Source organism: Puma concolor, chromosome A3, assembly GCF_028749965.1.
Source record: "Puma concolor isolate L17-30 chromosome A3, mPumCon1.1.hap2, whole genome shotgun sequence".
NCBI lineage: Eukaryota > Metazoa > Chordata > Mammalia > Carnivora > Felidae > Puma > Puma concolor.
Genome location: NC_141669.1, coordinates 12,718,959 through 12,736,354, shown reverse-complemented (window position 1 = coordinate 12,736,354; position 17,396 = coordinate 12,718,959). Strand labels below are relative to the sequence as shown.

The following is a 17,396-nucleotide window of genomic DNA, read 5'->3' as shown; positions in this document are numbered from 1 at the left end:
TTCATGTGCCATGGGCATTTCCACACCTGTGATATTGTACCCCCTTTTCTTCACTGCCTATCTAAAATTTACCTGTACATCAAGGCCCGTGTTTTACTCCTCCTCTTCCAGAAGCTTTCCCCAACTACTGCAATCCATGCTAATTCTCTCTGCCTTGATCTCTAATGCATTTGATTTATTTGATGCTAAATATAGGCCACTGAACAGTACTTTATATATTTGTTTTTTATACTAGATGTTAAGTGCCTAAAGGAGGAGAATGTGTCCCTTATAGGGTCAAGTTCAAGATAGGCAGGCAGCCAACAGAAGCTGCCTGTAAAGGGAAAACTTCAGGATTCTGACACCTGAATGTGCTGAAATGAAACCCTGAGAATTTCTATAGCTCACAGCCATCCACACTAACAAATTGCTTGCTCCATTGGCTGGTCAATTTTATTCCTGGAGAAAATATTTACCTACCTGCCAGGATATTTTTAATGTCTGTGGACATATAGCTTGCAGCTTGCAGCTGATATGCCAGGAGTCCAACTGAGAAATCAAGCTGTTGTCTCAATCAAAAGTCAGAGTCAGTTAGTCCTGCTCAGGGCAGGCATGCTATCAGATGAAGTCTAGCTTGGTCTGAGACAAGGCTGATACTCCATCAGAGAACTAAGCTTGAGGCAAAGGCAAAAGGGCAACAGCAGTAGTTTCCAATAACTAGACAAATCAGTTCAGCACCTTGGATAGCAATCTAGGAATGTCCAACAGTCAGTCCATAGCCATTTATCCTGGAACCTGTAAGTCCTATTACTTGGTTCATCTTTGTGTCTAGAACTCTGGTTATAAAAGATAATATGTTCATTAAAAAATTACGTTGCTAAGTAGCTGGAAAAGCATTTTTATTTGTCCTTGGACTTCTGAGTATCACATAAGATGGGCAGAAAATAGTTTTGGAAATGGCCAGGTATCATCTTGAGTTTTCATATTTATAGTGTTTTTAGATTCAAGTCAAACTCATAGGAATGACCTTCCTTATTCCTTACCCTAATTCCTTCAGCTCATCATTAAGTCCTAACAATTATCCTTTCTAAAGAGCTCTCAAAATCAATTTCTCCCCAGTTCATTTTTCCTTATTTCCTCCAACGTTCATCATCTTTTCCCTAGAAGATCATCCAGCCTTTACTTTCCCTCTAAACCATTCTCTAAACAGCCAACGTTCCTCTTTCCGTGACATATATCTGACCATGTTTATATAATACTATTACCTTTAGCACGTGTTCTAAAATATGTTCTCAGAGATGTTAATTGATGTTGCATCAAAAAAAGTTTTCAATTTGCAAGTACTTATGAAACAAGGTTAAACGTATTTTACTTACCTATTTTTTACTACCAGATTTTTTTATTCATTGTAAATCTCCACAGGAGGGTACAGCATATTCTGCATAGGAATCAGCTTGTTGATTTCTACACGCACAAAATAACTTGTTGGGATTTCATGGAGATTTCTTTGAATCTACACATCAATTTGGAAGAATGGACATATTAAAATAGGGAGTCTTCTGATCTGTGAATATAGTAAATTTCCCCATAAGGTCTTCTTTGATTTCATAAGATGTTTAACATAAACTGTGAATAAAGATAGCTTTACTTTTTCTTTCTCAACATGAATCCTTTTTGTATATTCTCCTTGCCCTATAACACTAATTAACCTCTAGCACAATGTTGAATAAAAGCTGTGAGAATGGATATTCCTCTCTAGTTCCTGATCCTAAGAGGAAACATCTAATCTTTCAACATTAAGAGTGCTGTTAGTTGTAGGTTATATCTACATGCCCTTAGATTGAGAATCTCTTTTAATTGCTGAAAAACTTTATTAAGAATACATACTGGACAAAGACACTAATTCAAAGGGATACATGCACCCCTATGTTTATAGCAGCATCATTTACAATATCCAAATTATGGAAACAGCCCAGGTATCTACTTATTGATGAATGAATAAAGGTGTGGTGTGTGTATATATATATATATATATATATATATATATATATATATAATGAAATAATATTCAGTCATAAAAAAGAATTAAATCTTACCATTTGCAATGACATGGATGGAATGGAACTAGAGAGTGTTATGCTAAGCAAAATAAGTCAGTCGAGAAAGACAAATATCATATGGTTTCTCTCATATGTGGAATTTAAGAAATAAGGCAAGCAAGCAAAGGAGAAAGAGAGACAAACCAGGAAACACACTCTTAACTAGAATGAACAAATTGATGGTTACCAGAGGGGTGGGGGTGGGGGGCGGGATGGGTGAAATAGAAGATAAGGATAAACGAATGCACTTGTCATGATGAGCACTGGGTGATGTGTGCAACTGTTCAATCACTATATTGTACACCTGAAACTTATATAACACTATACGTTAACTATACTGAAATTTAAAAAGATAAATAGATAGATAATGTATAAATAAAATGAAATAAAACACACACACACACACACACACACACACACACACACAAATTCACCACACTAGTTTCTCAAAAATATAGCATATACAATGTACAACATTTAGTAAATTAGGTGATGTGCAGAGAATCAAGGAAAATTTGTCAGTACAATAGAAACATATCCATAAATGGAAAGATGGTAAAATTAGCACACAAAAACTTTTTAAAAGCTACTAATAATATGTTTAAGGGGTTAAAAAAAGAGTACTGTTGGATTTTGGAAAATGCTTTCTCTGAATCTATTGAGAAAATCACATCTTTGCTTTTCTTTTTAGTCTATTAATATGGTGAATTATATTGATTGGTTTTTGAATGTTAAACAACTTTGCATTGCTGAGGTAAACTCCATTTATTCATGATTTTTTTGTCCTTTTACACATCTTTATTTTTGATTTTTTAAAAACTTGTTGAGGGGTGCCTGGTTGGCTTAGTGGGTTAAGTGTTCGACTTCGGCTCAGGTCATGATCTCACAGTTTGTGAGTTGGAGCCCTGCGTCAGGCTCTGTGCTGACAGCTCAGAGCCTGGAGCCTCCTTTGGATTCTGGGTCTCCCTCTCTCTCTGCCCCTCACCTGCTTGCACTCTCTCTCTCTCTCTCTCTCTCTCTCCCAAAAATAAATGAAACATTAACAAAATTTGAAAAAAAAACTTGCTCAAAATTTGTGCGTCTATGGTCATAAGGGATATTGGCTTTTAGTTTACTTTTCTTGTAATGATTTTGCCTGACTTTAATATCAGAATAATTCTGGCGTCATAAAATGTGTCAGGAAGTCTTCCATCCTCTGCAATTTTTGGAGGAATTTGGACAGAATTCACCCCTCCTTAAACTCCTTGACCAACTTAATTCCTTCCCAGTCTTCTTATATTAGCTTAAGGATCACTTTCTTTTCAGAGCCCTATCTAAATCCTTAGATTTTTGCATCTTTCCTAGGTATATGTAGCATAATCCACTATATTTACTCTTCCACAGCATGTATTATGTTTATACTTGGTTTATTACCATTAATTTTTGGCCAGATGTAAGCTTCATGCAGTCAGAGTTTTTCTCCAGCTTGCTCACAATTCTATCACAATCGCCTAATAATACTGTGTAGCTCATGGTGGACTTGAACAACTTCCTTGTTAAGTACATTAATTTTTGAAACACATGCCCTATTAAGGATCTAGTAAGAAGATTGTATTTTTTTCCTGTGAGATAAAATGGTGTCAGGAATAATATTGACAAATTTCTTAATATTGTACCATCCTTACATCCTGGGCTAAACTCTACATAGTCAAACTGTATCCTTTTTTATTTTTTATTATTATTATTTTTTTATAATTATTCCCATTTTATTTTATTTTTTTTTCCAACGTTTATTTATTTTTGGGACAGAGAGAGACAGAGCATGAACGGGGGAGGGGCAGAGAGAGAGGGAGACACAGAATCGGAAACAAGCTCCAGGCTCTGAGCCATCAGCCCAGAGCCTGACGCGGGGCTCGAACTCCCGGACCGCGAGATCGTGACCTGGCTGAAGTCGGACGCTTAACCGACTGCGCCACCCAGGCGCCCCAAACTGTATCCTTTTTTAGAGTGGAGTATTGTCTATAGCTGTCTTCTCTTCGGTTTAGTTTTATTTAGCATTTTTCTCAGTGTTAATAGTGATACTGGTCTGTTATGCATGGGTATGTGTACAAATAGGCAGGTACACAATCCTTACATAGAGTTTCTTCTAGGATCTTTAAAAAGATCAGAGAGATTTGTTTATTTTTTGCTATGAATTCTAGAACTGAAAAAAAAAAAAAAAAAGGAAAGACTTACGTGTTGTTTGACGACCTGAAACAAATTACTTAAGAAACTATTTCAACCGACATTTTTAGGGAGGCATTCGCACTCAGTATTACTGATTTCTTCCATATGTGTGAGCCTTGTTCACGTACTATGTACATTTCTTTTGATTTTTAGTTTACGTTTTTGTAGAAAGTGATATGTTTTGTTTGTATTTGAAAACATTTTGCAAAAATTTTTGTTAATTATACATTGTTTCACTGTTTTCTCTTTATCTGTAGTTACAGACGCTTCCGTGGAATATTTTTGAGTTTGTGTTTCTTCCTTCTTTTCCTCGATTAGACAAATGCATGCTTTATCTGTTTGTACGTGTGTCCGCATACATGTATGTGTGTGTGCTGTATGACCTAGCTGCCGAGTAGCAGCACGTGGCCTAAGAGAGGGAGGAAGAGCTCTAAATTCGGACAGCAGCCTGGGTTTTCAGTCAGCTCTCATGACCTAGTAAATGCGTGATCTTGGGCAATTTGGTGTCTCAGTTTTGCCATCTGTGAAATGACGTTAATTACTAAAAATAACAAAGGGCTTTGTATATGGCAACCGATCATTAACTTTTAGTTACAACTACTTCATTATTTCGTACTCTCTTGGTTAAACTTTCTTATTTTCATTTATTAACTTTTTAATTGATTTTTTAAATAACGTCGTGTGGAATATTTAGTGCTTTTTTCTTAGTGTATGGAAAAACTCAGGAAATGCATTTTCCTGTGGCAACACCTTTAGCTGCATCTCATTACCATTTTTACTATGCTGTTTTATACTCTGGGTATAATTTTTAATACATTTAAGTGTTATTTAAGAACGATCTTAAATATCCAAGCAATTGAGGATTTTGTTGGGTTTCATGCTCTAATTTCGTCATTGATATTGGTATTATTGTATCATGACCAGAATGTGTGATCTATACTACCACTACCGGGGCCCCTGGGTGACTCAGTCGGTCAAGCGTCTGACTTTGGCTCAAGTCATGATCTCGTGGTCTATGAGTTCAAGCCCCTCATCGGGCTCTGTGCTGACAACTCAGAGCCTAGAGCTTGCTTCAGATTCTGTGTCTCCGTCTCTCTCTGCCCCCCCCCACACTTTCTCTCTCTCAAAAATAAACATACATTTTTTTTTTAAATTTAAAAAATTATACTACCACTACCATTTTGGAATTCATCAAGTTTTTCTTTATAGCCTAATCTTAGTTTGAATTCCCCCCCAAAACAGAGCTCGATCCCATCACTTAGGCACAGCTAGTTTACTGAGGAGATGAAACCAGACAGGAGGAGCAGGCAAAGAGGGAGAAGGAGACAGGGAAAGAGGAGCACCTGACAATTGATCCCTTGTTCAACAGGTTACTTTATGTGAGCAATTGAGGCACAGTCCTCTCAAAACCCTCTACAGAACTGTGGGGGAAACTCCTCAGTTGCCTCTCACTGAAGGGCTGGATGCTAGAGCATTCACCCACAGTTCCCCCCTACCCCTCAATTAGTTGAGCTTTATCCCTGGGCTGCACCTGTGCACGGGTTGAGCAAGCTTCCTTGACATCAGAGAAAGCAGGAAACAAAAACATGGGGAGAGGGAGAGTTCAGCCCCTGAGCAGACCATTGACAATGAGCAGCAGAACTGTTCGCCCAGAGCTGCCTCTGACATCACGGGTAGGCCCGTGGGGTCAGGTGTGGGGACCCATATTGTCTAGTGCTCATAAAATGATCTCTATTTGCAAAGTGCACCAACAATAAGGTTACATTTTTAAGCCTCTTTGAGGTGTGATTTCCAGTCTTGGCTTCTATATTTGTATAAAGAAGAAGCCCAATACTTCACAAAGCAGACAATACTATTTAGGGACATACAAGAGTACTACCGTTCCAAAAGAAATAGAGATACAGCTCTACATCGTCCTCTTAATCAACCAATGGTAAACCATTGCTCATATTTATTTGAGGAAGATTTTCTTTATGTCCAACTGGAACTTGAAGAGTAAATAACTCTAGTACTCGTGAAGAATAGATAAAAGATGCATTCTAGATTCATTAGCATGAATAATTTCCTGAAGATGCATTTTTATTACTCTCACAAAATAGTAACACAGACCTTATGGAGTGCCTTCTTATTAGATAAAAATAACAGCTCTGTAAGAAATTATATTTTTTAATATTCTATGAAAGGAGAGGAAATCTTGATTGCCTCTCCTTAATTAGGAGACTTGTCCTTTTTTCTTTGGTTTCAATATAAGATGTTGTTGCACTTTATAATCCTTCTGAAAAATCATTCCCAAAAGATTTTGGATGGTCCCATAATCTGGTAAAGTCAGCATAAAATTAATTATGGCGACTAAAAAACATACACTTACAAAAACAGAAAGAGCAGCTAAAAATATTCAGGACAGATGATGGATTAACACGGCTACTGGTAATTGGGGATCTTATGTAACGTAAGATGTTACAGATGGTAAGAATTACGGATATGAAAGGTCTCACTCTGACAGATTTTGCCAGTGTTTTTAATAAATGTCCCATTCTAGCCTTAGAGTGAGTTGGGTTGTTTGGGAAGCAGCCATGCACGGCATGTTGACTTGAACTACCTGTCATTAACTCATTTTGTGCCCTCAAGAGAGCTAGACTGGACCTATAGAACTGTAGTTGCCCATGCATGATTTTTTCAGAGAGTTTTCAAGTTAGCATCTCTGAATTCCTAAGGTGATAAGGGAAGAGCATTGGCCCAGGGGTAAAGGGAGGAAATTCTAAATGAAAACATTTTTCGTCTCTTCTCTGAACTCCTTTTTCATTCCATTTTTCAGTTATCCAATGACTTATACTGAGTGTAAGACCATGCGCTACTTGCTAAGAACATAATTATGAAAGTCATCTTGGTGATGGTGGCTGAGCTGAGCTCTGAGGACCAGAGGGAGACAGACATAGGGGCAGGAAGAAGAGGGTGACTACATCAGACAGAAGTGACAGCATGTGGCAGGAGAGCATGGCACCATCAAGGACTTCATATAACTGGTGCACGTGGGTTTTTTCCCTGGGGGTATAAAAGATGGGAGACCAGTAGAAGGTGAGGCTGGACAAGAAGGCAAAAATATATGAGGGTGATAGGAAGAGAGGGAAAGATTTTAAACTGAGAAGCGACATGGCTGAATTTATGCCTTCCAGAGATTATTTTGATGGCTCCATGGGAAGATGATTTGGAAAACATGGACTGAAGGGAGGGAACTGGAGAGGGAACCGGCAATTAGTAGTGAGGACACAAGTAAGTATAAATGCTTATAAATAGCACTTACCAGGAGGAAGAACGAGAAGGTAGATGATGTGAACATCTAATTATGAGTGCTATCTCTCTAGGGGCTGTGGTGCATAAACTGAGGCTGGAAACATAGGTAATATTTTGAATACGGGTGTTTTGCACAGCTAATATGTACAAAGGTTTAAAGGTCACAGTGTTCCCCAGTAAGCCAAGATCAGTGACAAATCACCTGTTGTCAATGGGAAGGGATGGTTTGGGTCATACCACTGCTCTCCAAGCCACCAGTGCTACATGGCTCCCATCACATCTCTCCCGGGGTTCTCCACAACGTGCTGGTGTGGGGCAACTGTTTTGGCCCTAAGAAACTTCAAAGCTTAATCTCGGGACTTGGGGACTCCACAGCCTAGGCACTGATATGTCACGGAGTAAAGGAAATGATAGCTTCAGGAGGAGGTAACAATACATGAATGAAGCATCGGGGAATGGAGACTTCAATCAATCTCTGATCTTTCAAAGACTAGATCTAGGATAGCTTAGGAGGTATGTGCAACTATCACCTCAAAGTACAGATTTGCATAGAAGGGACAAGGGAATCCTTTATCAAGCGGGTCTGGAGACACTGGCTGGTTAACATTGCACACATCCCAGTGCCAGAATATTGTCTCCTGTTGGGTTCCCGAGCTTGGCCTGCTTTTCCTGCAGAAGCCAACGTTGATACATTCCTCTCAACAAGTCCTGGTCTGGAACTTTGATCGGTTAATGAAGTTTTTAAACTCACTTCACGATCTACAAAGGAGGATTGCCACGCAGTAGTGGGAGAGACAGACATCCGATCGTCCCCATTCTTTCACCCCTAGCTCAACCTAATACCGTCATTGGCATCTACACTGAGCAATTCATCCGAAGATGTCAGATAGTGTCTATAAAGCCACCATTGCTGCTATATCCTTCTGGAAGAGGTATTTTATCCTTAGTCCAATGTGAGTGCTTCTGGCAGCAGGTGTTTCTTCCTCTAAATGCCCTGTGCGTGCTGGAGCAGATGATTATCCACGCATGCAGAAATGTTTACTGAGTCCCATCCATTTTGTCCTGGATCCTTCCAGCTCTGATGTTTGATAACATGCATGTTATATTAGACTATAGTGAGGGCACTGAATGAACAAGTTCACAAAACAAAGACAGAATTTTACTTTTCTAACCATTTTTATTTTCAGGGTTTCATTTGTAAACTACAGGGCATACCATATTTGTTTAACTTCATCTATCTGAATGACACTTACTTCATTAAATTAAGACATTTTAATTAACTAATGAAGATTTCATTGTCTACTCTTTTTATGTTCATATTAGGGTAGGTCATTTTGATGACAACTTTTATAGCTATAATTAAATATTTCTCATAGATTTAGTTAAATTTGCAAATAATAAGGCATATTTCATCTTTATTTTATTATTCATGACATATCCAATTTAGCCTTGTGGCAGTCACCCAGCTTTCTGTGTCTTCTCTTATTTCTTTTCACAAGTCTCTTCCTTAGTTAAGAAAAAAGCATAAGGTACTGATATATCAGGGTTGTAATATCCATGCAATTCAGAAATAGACCCATGAACAAAGGAAGTGTTTCTTTCTCCGCTGTGATAGGTGGAGTAAGCCAACCCCAAGTGACCAGCACACATATTTATCTCATAGCTTAATCAGCATAAATCCGGACAGTGACAGCTTGGCACGTGTTCTCTGGGTTCTATGTCATTCAGAAATGCCCTTTTGTGACACTCCTAGAAGAGAGTCGTTCTGCTGATATCTGCACACCCCAGGGCTGGGGAGCTTATACCTCTAAAGAAACACTGGTCAATTAACCATTTAACATTGATTTTTAATATATTCTTTATATTCAGCTAAAGTATAGGATTGTAGTTCTTTTAATGGCGCTTTTGGTTAACCAACTACTACAAATGCTCAGAAGCCTAAAGTGAAGCAACGTTATGAACATCAGAGTCTGGAAGACAGAACAAGTAGAGCCCATTGATTTTTCTTTCCACGCTGATGTGGATAGTCTCTTCTCAGAGAAACTGGTACCTCTGTTCCTATCTTACTGGTTTCTAGACCTTCAAATAGGACACTTTGTATGGTCTTAACTTTAAAAAACATAAAGACAAGAATCTTAAATTCTCAAAGCTTGAGGGATGGCCTAGTGCAAGTTTCTCATCGTTTAGGCAGGAAGGCAAATTCACCAAGGGGAAGCCACTTGCCCAAGGACTGAGCCATATTTTTTTTTTTTTTTACCAAAATCCCAGTCGCAATACTATTGCATCTTATCAAAGTGCTATTACTGTGGTTATGAGCCATTTGGATCTGGAAAGGAAGCACCGCAGCCCCAGACACAGGCCAAAGATGCTGAGGTCATAGGTCATACTTACACATGGGAGTCAGTCTGTTGTTGGGACCTTGAGTTTCCCTAAGCATCTGTGGGACATTTGTCAGACTCCACAGATCTGAAGACCCTGCTCTGTGGCCATGCTTTCACTCTTGATCTAAAAGCCTGCCTCTCTCTTTCAGCTACCCCACTCCATTGTCATGACCGCCCCACACCTAAGCATCCCTCCACCTCCAACAAAAGCCCTCCCCTTCCAACAAATGGTTTCTGACTCCTCCAGCCCACCCTTCCGAACACCACAGTTGTGACTATTTATGCTGCTTGTTTTCCCACTGTTCCCAGGTGGCTGCCTTCCTAAGAGATTGTTTCTGACTCACTTTTCACATGGATCTATATGGTTTTCTCCCCAGCAAAGTTGGTCTTTTGGAGGGTAGAGAGGAGGCTTGAAATCCTCTGCATTTCCTCACTCTACAAACTGCACCTCTCCAGCAGGTTCATAGTTCCCAAGTAAGCTAGGAGAGCCACCGCTAGATGTAGGAGTTAGCACACGATCTGGAATATTTAGTAATATCAAATGAATTTGGCCCACTCTATTGTTATATTCTACCTTCTTTGGTCTAACATCTATCAAATCAGCTTCCACTCATGTGCCCTGCTTTCTACTTACGTATTAGCAGAAATTTAAATCCTTTTTGGTTTAAACTATTTCCACCTGGGCTTTGGTAGGTATTTTTATTGCTGGAGCCGGTACAGATGTGACCTTGGCTATGGATCCAGGGGCAACAGACGTGGTTGTGATAGATTTTCAAGAAAATAATCAGCCTCTCTTAAGGCCTGGGACAGGAATAACCGACCCCAGGTCAAGTTATGAGAAGGTTTTCAGGCAAAGGAAGGCTAGTCTCCAAGAAGTCAATTTCAGTGGCAAATGGACTCGGAGCAACTTGGAGGCTCAAGATTGTCCGTATCATCTGCGTCCAATCAGTTGTTCTTGTGCCAGATTTTCGTATCTTCGTAATTCCCAATAAATGTCCTGACTTTCACGTGATAAACTTGACAAGACTTTGAATGCAACTGCCATTTTAATTCAGCAACCTGCCCAATACATTTTTTTGTTGATTTTCCTAACAGTAGCCCTGTGGTTATAAGAAAAAACAGCATATTTTAGGGTCTTTCTGATCCTCAACATAGGACTTGAGTTGATAGTTAAAGGACTAGAGTTTGTCATTTTTTGTTCTGTAATTGCTCGCTTGTACTCAGAAGAGTCCTCCCACACCACAGCTCGCGTGGTCATCATTACTACCAAATGGTCATGTGCAGGAGCCACTTGGGCTCCCAAGGCATGTCTTCAGTTGGCACCTCACCACATTCAACCACAGGTGACAGCTTGACTAACCAGCAGGCCACTGCATGCCATAGACTACTAGCTTCTCATTTCCCATTAGTAAACAAAAACAAAAAACCCAGCACTACATTCAAGTTTAAAGACCCAACCAAACCGATCCTTAAATCTCATCTTTGTGGGTCTATCTCCTGAGACTACTTGCCACAACAGTTCTCCATCAGCCAGGGCACAATCAGGAGACAGAATGCATACAGTTATTTGAACAGAGAAAATGTAACATAAATAATGACTAACTAGAACAATAGCCACAGTTCATCTATAAAGGAGTGATGAGTCACCTAAGAATTCCCTAAGGTTGATGGAGGGCATCTGTGGGAGAAATAAACTGGGAAGGCAGAAGGCTTTCTCCAAGGATGGGACTCTCCTCATTGGAGAAGGTGTAGGTTGTACTCTGTGTACAGCAGAGAAGCTCAGTGGCTTGTCCCAGGTCAAAGCTGATGCCCAGACACCAGGACGAGGGTGGTGGACAGGGAACTACAGCTGAAATACCCCTCCCAGGTATAAGGAGGCTGAGACAGATGGGCAAGGGCCCACAGCTGGAGTTGGTAAGAAAGAAAGGCTCCTCCGTGGTGCTTGCGGGCCAAAGATGGGAGGCAAGAAACCACAGGCATGACTGACAAGCTGGAAACCTACCGTGATGCAGGCAAATCTGGGAGCTGGCCGCTGGAGAGCCTGTGAGCCCTTAGAGGTGGCACTGAAAGTCAAAGGGAAATTGTCCATAGGGTGGCCACCACAACTTGATAGGGGGAGCCCCATTAGATGTCCCTAAATGTGACTCTGGCAGCAGAATGGTAGGAGGAGGAAGCAGCCCACCAGAGTGAAGTCCCTTCTTCTTGACCTGTCCCTTCTTCGCCCTCTACTGGAAAAGCTAAACATTGCATGAGCTGACAAAGGGACAATATTTCCAGGGTCCTTCATCATCACAGAGCAAGCAGTAAAATTTGGAGCTAACAGGCAATAAATTGATATTTGGCACAATAGCATCAATTAGTATGACAATAGTTAACATTTTATATGGTCTTTACATTTTGTCAAGTCACCTTTATGTTTATAACCTTATTTCACCCCTCCCATTATTAACTTCATTCAAAGGATGAAGAAATTGGGTTCAAAGATGTTGACCGATCCAGAGCCCCCACAGCTAACAAACAGTAGAGTTGGAGTTCAAATGAGATTTTTAGATGCCACATGAATTCTTCCTACCAAACCCACGGCCTTCCACTGGGGGAGCTGGAAGGAGGGGAGAATTCATTGACCATTTCAGTAAACCAATTTTAACTGAACATCCACTATATGCCAGGCACTGAATCAGGTAATCAGTACATGGAGTAGATTAAAGAGACATGGTCTATGCCCTCATGGAGCTTACAGTCTAGAGCGGGGTAAGCTAACTTTATCTTAAAAGATAAATACAAGTAATAATATTTTAGGCTTTGCAGGGCAAAGAAGCAAAATCAAGGATATTATATTGGTGCTTCTATAGCCATTTACAATGTAAAAATCATTTCTACTCAGGCTGTACAGGCTGCAATAAATAGTTTATTACAGTGATAGATAGTTTGTTGAGCTCTGGTCTCGATAAAGAGATAGGTAAAAAACTAAATGAGTGCAGTGTCAGAAAGACACAAAGGAAAAGGAATGGTTCTATGAGAGAGAAAAACAAGGAGATGTAGGGAGAGATTAAGACAGAGGATCAGGGAGGTTGTATCTGAGGAAGGACACTGGGACCTCGGCCTGAAGGGTGAGTTGTTAGCTGGGCAGAGTGGAGGGCAGAGCATTCTGGGCCAAGGCAACAGCCCCCGGGGAAAGGGAGAGCCTGGTGCATCCAAGAAGTCAGAACAAAATACACACACACACACACACACACACACACACACACACACACACACATAAGCACACACACACAGCAGTGGAGCTGGAACACAGACAGCAAACAGGACAGGAACATGGACATGATAGAGGAAGTTAGGGCATCAGACCTTCAGGCACTTATGAAGAGGGGAGCCAGGAGGCAGTCATGCCTGGGAACAATCGGAAGTCAAAGGGAAGGAGGAAGAGGGAGGAGAGCAGACGCAAAGGCAGAGCGCGATTCAGCAACCACGGGGACCTCACAACCTCACAGCCTTACCCAGGAAATGCTGTTACGCGTGTCAGCCTTCAGGGCAGGCCCACCTCTGGAGCCCCCAGCACTCGCCAGCACACATTCTTTCCGGGTCTGTACTTTGCTGCGTTCGCGGAGAGTCCAAATCACCTTTCCATTCCATCATTGCATCTGTTGCTCCAGGCCTGACAACAAGGGCAGGAAAGCAGCCTGGCCCTCTCCCCAGTTGGAGATGGAAGCTGGACAGTTCGAGCCCTGGCAAAGGACACAGGAGAAAGGGTCAAGACTCAGAAGACCTGGGCTTCTGTCCCGGCTGAGCATGGACTTCACATTTCACCCTTGAATCGGGGTTCTGATTTAAGTGGTCACAGAGACCCGCTCACGTCAAGGTCAAGAGCACAGACTCTCGTATCAGATGCTCCAGGTTCAAATCAAGCATCTACCGTCCTCCAACGACCTGACTGTGGTCGTGTCACTGAACTTATCTGAGCCTCACGCAGCTCTCTTATCTTCAGGATTGGGACCATCCTGGAATCTAACTGGTCGGATTGCTGTGAGTAGCCGGTGGGTGTGTGAAGGGTTGGGACAGCGCACAGGACAGAAAAGGCATTCAGGAAGTAATTGCTCTATTGGCTGTTACTCCATTGGATCTTTCCATCACTGTCTGACATAGGCAGGGCACAGTCATCACCCCATTTCATAGACAATGGACTTGAGACACAAGAAAGTTGAGTCTCTTGCCCAGGGTCTTGTGGTAGAGCTGGTCCTCAAACTCACATGTGCTGAGCTCCAGAGCTCAGTATAGTTATCTTGGGCGAGTCATTGCAGTCTTGTGGGCCTCAGTTTACCCAATAGTAAGATAACATGGGTAGACGGAGGTCAACTATCTCTAGGTTTTCTTCCTGATCTGACCATTCACATACGTACAATCCAATCTGGGGATTTTGCCGATTTGGAAAAAGCAGGTTCTGCCTGTGCACTCTTCCCAGTGTTCCCCCCGGGGGTGCTCGGGCAGGGTCGTTCCTGGCCTTCTAAGCTCCAGGGCTTTCCCAGGCCCCCCGTCAGCCGCCAGCCCCCTGCTCCGTGCTCCACAAGCTCCCTTGTCACATAAAATTCTCCTTCTGACACTGTTTCCCTTTAGAAAGAAAGTAAATCATAACTTTTCACTTAAGCGTTTCTGCTTCTAGTCAGACCTGCTTTAGCCTGAAGTTGAAAAACAGTATATTTGGTTGGATCACATTTCAATTCAGTCTAATAGATATTTGCTTAAGGGGGAAAAAGGTTGAAGAAAAAAGGGAAATGTCAAAACGGAATAATAAAATGGTCTATAAACAGAAGCAGGTTTTCTGCGATATGTTACCCCGATAAACCCGATAATGGTTCCCAAATGCACTGTCCTGGTTTGATGCCAGCCTGGGCGGCGGGGGGTTCTGGGTTATTTTTAATTTTACTGTAGCCAAACCACGACCTCATCCCGAAGGAATTCTCTCCCACCAAAGAGCTGTATCGAGTTATTTGTCGGCTGAAATTCATTTGAATGTGGACTCATCGGAAACATGTGTGGCCACAGAAGCAGCCAAGAGGGAAATCTGGGGAAAAATAGGATTTCCAAGGAAACCCTTCCCTTTGTTTTAATGAAACAAGCTGGTCCTTGCGGGGCCTAGGGGCTTTGGTAGTGTCGGCCCCGAGCCTGCTGCATTCCGTGACCTGACCGCTCCGTGCCCTCGGCCGCCAGAGCAGACCCCCACTGTACGGTAAATGCAGCCCTCACCCATCACCCTCACCCACTTCGCTTCAGAGTGTGGGAGTTTTGGCCAACGCCCACACAACTTAAAGACAGAGCATAATAATGGCCATGAATGATGTTAAGGATACCCCCCCTTTAGCAAACACGTGCTATGGGCATTGTGCTAAGACCGTAGTTTCTCATCCTCACAACAAAAATATGAGGAATGATTGGTCCCCATTTCATTGGCAGAAAGACTGGGGCTTGGAGAGTTTGACTCCCTAATAGCACCTGGTTATTTAGTGGCGTAATCAAATTTCAAGTCCAAGCCTGTTGTATCTCAAGCATTGGTCTAGCCACAATGCTTCTCTGGGAGATTTGGAGATGAAAAGTGACTTCAGACTGGGAGATCAGGCAAGGCTTCATGTAGGAGGTGGCATTTGAGTGAGCGGGAAGCATGGGTAGCATTTAAATAGGGGGAGATACGTGTCAGACAGAATATAAGTCAGGGAGAAGGAAAATGGAATGGAATCCCAGAAGGAGAAAAAAAACAAAACAAAACTGGCTGGGCGACTCCCAAAGGAAAACGGTGGGAAACTGGATGGGAAATGTCTCGTGAGTCAGCATCTTGGGAAGCACCTGGTTTTCAGATGATTGACAGGCTTGACCTGAAAGGAGATGGAAAGCCATTGACAGGTTTTCAAAAGTAAACCTGTCAACGATCTGTCATCTGGGAAGGGGTGGCCCGGGAAACTCGGGAGGGAGGTCATGCAAGACGGCCAATGGGGTAGAGCTCATGAGATGGGAAAGGAGGAGCAGAAGAATAATCTAGAAGATTTAGGATGTTATATGGGGTGTGGGAGGGTGGGAAGGAGGAAACAATCTAGGATGAATCCCATGTCTCTGGTAAGAGTGATGGGGGCAGGGGGTGGGGGGGGGTGAATGGGATCATTCACAGAAATAGGTGTGAGTTTTTGGGTAAAATGAGAGAATCTTGCTTTGGAATACGTTCAGTTTAAATTACGTTGTTTGTCTCCCCGGCTCCCACATGAAAGGACACAATCACGTTCCCCTCTGTTTCTCCCAGGCTCCTCGCACAAGCCTCAGCATGTAGAATGTACTCAGGGAAAAACATGGAACTGACAGATTGGTACAATCACCCCACGTTCCCCGCAGCCTAACAGATTTCACCCACCAGCAGAGCCGGGTTTTGGTCACACTCGGGATCCCGATTATACATGCAGGAGAAGCAGCACGTCCGCAGCTCACACAAGTTTCTAAATCCAGAAAGAACCAGAGGAGTGGCTATCTGAGATTGTCACATAGTCACTTCTGGGGTGGGAAGAGATGTGCCATTAACTCAGGACCCTGCCTTTTACCACGCCCAATATAGAGATGGACCCATCTGCCAACAAGCCATCATGGCCAAGATCTCAAAGAACCAGGACGAAAAGCCTCCTCTGAGGCTCAGAGTAGACGGGAGATACAATCAGTGGCTTTGGTTTTCAATCAAGCTCTTTCCTGTGCAAAGCAACACTGTAGGAAATTGATTATTCTATTGCCTTCTCAGAAATGGAGACTCTGATGTTGAAGAGAATGGTTTCCTGTAAGACAAAAGAACAAAGGTTCATGGGTCTGGGAGGATCATAATTTTTTCTAGTGTCTTCTAAACGATCGTGATAAATAGTGCGTGTATCACAGAAGGCTTATAAAACAGAGGATAATGCACTCCATGATGTCCCAGTTGGACAGAGGCTTCTCAGTCCATGTGATTGTCCTGCCTGTGCCCACAGACAGCTGGGGTATATGTTGTTCCTGTGATTTGGCTCCTCCTTTCCAAACTAGGGCCATTTTTACCCAGACAACCCTATGCGAGAACAAGGGCGTACAGGGACAAATCTGTTTTGGGAAGGTGTCTGTCCTTAGGAGTCTTAATTTCTCAGAAGGGATTCTCTGGGGCTGGGGGTGGGGTGGTTGTCTGTTTTGAGAAGACATAATTAGGAGCCACTCAACATGGCGTTTTCAAACATTAACCAGGCATAACAAAGCAGTACAATAAATCTCGAGATACCCATCACTCAACTTCAACAGGCACCACCATTTTCCCGTTCTTGCTTCATCTGTAACTGCCACCCACTTTTATTTTGTATGTTTCTGCCCAACCTGTGATTCGATCATGCCAAGCAGCGTGTTACGAAGAATCACAGCAGAATCACAGGCGCTCGGCCGCTGCCGGAGTAGGAGA

General features: G+C 42.1%; 1 long non-coding RNA gene across 1 annotated transcript; it reads right to left on the bottom strand.

Annotated features, from left to right (window-relative positions):
* Positions 1-10,982: 10,982 nt before the first annotated feature.
* LOC147582257 (uncharacterized) lies at positions 10,983-15,265 on the bottom strand. Its single transcript, XR_015248891.1, has 2 exons — positions 13,453-15,265; positions 10,983-12,554 (listed from the first exon to the last, which is right to left on the bottom strand). It is a non-coding gene; the product is annotated as an uncharacterized LOC147582257 (long non-coding RNA).
* Positions 15,266-17,396: the final 2,131 nt, after the last annotated feature.